Here is a 3253-nt window from a genome sequence, read left to right as displayed (position 1 = left end):
ATGGGGTGGTGGTGTGTATGGGGTGGTGGTGTGTATGGGTGTGGGTGTGTATATGGTGGTGTGTATGGGGTGGTGGTGTGTGGTGTATGGGTGGTGGTGTAATGGGTAGTGGGTGTATGGGTGGTGTGTATGGTGGTGTGTATGGGGTGGTGGTGTGTATGATGGTGGTGTGTGTGTATGGGTGGTGGTGTGTATGTATGGGGTGGTGTGTATATGGGGTGGTGGTGGTGTGTATGGGGTGGTGGTGTGTATGGGGTGGTGGTGTGTATGGGTGGTGTGTATGGGTGGTGTGTGTATGGGTGTGTGTGTATGGGTGTATGGTGGTGTGTATAGGGTGGTGGTGTGTATGTGGTGGTGTGTATGGGGTGGTGTGTGTATGGGGTGGTGGTGTGTATGGGGTGGTGGTGTGTATGTGGTGTATGGGGTGGTGGTGTGTATGGGGTGTGTGGTGTGTATGGGGTGGTGGTGTGTATGGGGTGGTGTGTATGTGGTGTGTGTATGGGGTGGTGGTGTGTATGGGGTGGTGGTGTGTATGGGGTGGTGGTGTGTATGGGGTGGTGGTGTGTATGGGTGGTGGTGTGTATGGGTGGTGGTGTGTATGAGGTGGTGGTGTGTATGGGTGGTGGTGTATATGGGGTGTGTGTATGGGGTGGTGGTGTGTATGGGGTGGTGGTGTGTATGGGGTGGTGGTATGTGTGTATGGGTGGTGGTGTGTATGGGGTGGGTGGGTGGTGGTGTGTATGGGGTGGTGTGTATGGGTGTGGTGGTGTGTATGGGTGGTGGTGTGTATGGGGTGGTGGTGTGTATGGGTGTGGTGGTGTGTATGGGGTGGTGGTGTGTATGGGTGTGGTGTGTATGGGGTGGTGGTGTGTGTATGGGTGGTGGTGTGTATGGGGTATGGGGTGGTGTGTATAGAGGTGGTGGTGTGTATGGGTGTATGGTGGTGTGTATGGGGTATGGTGGTGTGTATGGGGTGGTGGTGTGTATGTGTAGGGTGGTGTGTATGTATGGTGGTGGTGTGTATGGTGGTATGAGGTGTGTGGTGGTGTATGGGGTGGTGGTGTGTATGGGGTGGTGGTGTGTATGGGTGGTGTGTATGGGGTGGTGTGTGTATGGGGTGGTGGTGTGTATGGTGGTGGTGTATGAGGTGTGGTGGTGTGTATGGGGTGGTGGTGTGTATGGGGTGGTGGTGTGTATGGGTGGTGGTGTGTATGGGGTGGTGGTGTGTATGGGGTGGTGGTGTGTATGGGGTGGTGGTGTGTATGGGGTGGTGGTGTGTATGGGGTGGTGGTGTGTATGGGTGGTGGTGTGTATGGGGTGGTGGTGTGTATGGGGTGGTGGTGTGTATGGGGTGGTGGTGTGTATGTGGTGGTGTGTGTATGGGGGTGGTGGTGTGTATGGGGTGGTGGTGTGTATGGGGTGGTGGTGTGTATGAGGGTGGTGGTGTGTATGGGGTGGTGGTGTATGGGGTGGTGTGTGTATGAGGTGGTGGTGTGTATGGGGTGGTGGTGTGTATGGGGTGGTGGTGTGTATGGGGTGGTGGTGTGTATGGGGTGTGTATAAGGTGGTGTGTGTATGGGGTGGTATGTATGGTGGTGGTGGTGTGTATGGGGTGGTGGTGTGTATGGGGTGGTGTGTGTATGGGTATGTGGTGGTGTGTATGGGGTGGTGGTGTGTATGGGGTGGTGGTGTGTATGGGTGGTGGTGTGTATGGGGTGGTGGTGTGTATGGGGTGGTGGTGTGTATGGGGTGGTGGTGTGTATGGTAGGTGGTGGTGTGTATGGGGTGGTGGTGTATGAGGTGGTGGTGTGTATACCTGGTGGTGTGTGGTGTGTATGGGGTGGTGGTGTGTATGGGGTGGTGTGTGTATGGTGGTGGTGTGTGTATGTATGGTGGTGGTGGTATGTATGGTGGTAGTGGGTGGTGTGTATGGGGTGGTGGTGTGTATGGGTATGGTGTGTATGTGGTGTGTATATGGGTGGTGGTGTGTATGGGGTGGTGTATGGTGGTGTATGGGGTGTGTATGGTGGTGGTGTGTATGGGGTGGTGTGGTATGGTGGTGTGTATAAGGTGGTGGTGTGTATGGTGTGGTGTGTATGGGTGGTGGTGTGTATGGGGTGGTGGTGTGTATGGGGTGGTGGTGTGTATATGAGGTGGTGGTGTGTATGGGGTGGTGGTGTGTATGGGGTGGTGGTGTGTGTGTATGGGGTGGTGGTGTGTGTATGGGGTGGTGGTGTGTATGGGGTGGTGTATGTATGGGTGGTGGTGTGTATGGTGTGGTGGTGTGTATACCTGGTGGTATGAGGTGGGTGGTGGTGTGTATACCTGGTGGTGTGTATGAGGTGGTGGTGTGTGTATGGGGTGGTGGTGTGTATGGGGTGGTGTGTGTATGGTGTGGTGTGTATGGGGTGGTGGTGTGTATGGGGTGGTGGTGTGTATGGGTGGTGGTGTGTATGGGTGGTGTGTGTATGGGTGGTGGTGTGTATGGGGTGGTGGTGTGTTATGGGGTGGTGGTGTGTATGAGGTGGTGGTGTGTATGGTATGGTGGTGTGTATGGGGTGGTGGTGTGTATGGGGTGGTGGTGTGTATGGGGTGGTGGTGTGTATGGGGTGGTGGTGTGTATGGGTGGTGTGTGTACCTGGTGGTGGTGTGTATGGGTGGTGGTGTGTATGAGGTGGTGGTGTGTATGGGTGGGTGTGTATGGTGTGTGGTGTGTTATGGGTGGTGGTTATGTGGAAGGTGGTGGTGGTGTGTATGGGGTGGTGGAAGTGTGTATGGGGTGGTGGTGTGTATGGGGTGGTGGTGTGTATGGGGTGGTGGTGTGTATGGTCTGGTGTGTATGGGGTGGTGGTGGTGGGTGTGTGTGTATGGGGTGGGTGGTGTGTATGGGGTGGTGGTGTGTATGGGGTGTGGTGTGTATGGAGGTGGTGGTGTGGTCTGGGGTGTGAGGTGGTGGTGTGTATGGTGGTGGTGTGTATGGGGTGGTGGTGTATGAGGGTGGTGGTGTGTATGAGGTGGTGGTGGTGTATGAGGTGGTGTGTATGGGGGTGGTGGTGTGTATGGGTGGTGATGTGTATGGGTGGTGGTGTGTATGGGGTGGTGGTGTGTATGGGGTGGTGGTGTGTATATGGGGTGAGTGGTGTGTATGGGGTGGTGGTGTGTATGGGGTGGTGGTGTGTATGGGGTGGTGGTGTGTATGGGGTGGTGGTGTGTATGGGGTGGTGGTGTGTATGGGGGTGGTGTGTATGAGGTG

General features: G+C 55.6%; 1 pseudogene; it reads right to left on the bottom strand.

Moving 5' to 3' along the window:
* Positions 1–1663: 1663 nt before the first annotated feature.
* Positions 1664–3072, bottom strand: LOC139907465 (uncharacterized; annotated as a pseudogene).
* Positions 3073–3253: the final 181 nt, after the last annotated feature.

This window comes from Lepeophtheirus salmonis, unplaced genomic scaffold (genome assembly GCF_016086655.4).
Source record: "Lepeophtheirus salmonis unplaced genomic scaffold, UVic_Lsal_1.4 unplaced_contig_14492_pilon, whole genome shotgun sequence".
In the NCBI taxonomy this organism is placed as follows: Eukaryota; Metazoa; Arthropoda; class Copepoda; order Siphonostomatoida; family Caligidae; genus Lepeophtheirus; species Lepeophtheirus salmonis.
Note: the sequence above shows the minus strand (reverse complement) of the source record. Positions and strands in the feature narration are given on the sequence as shown.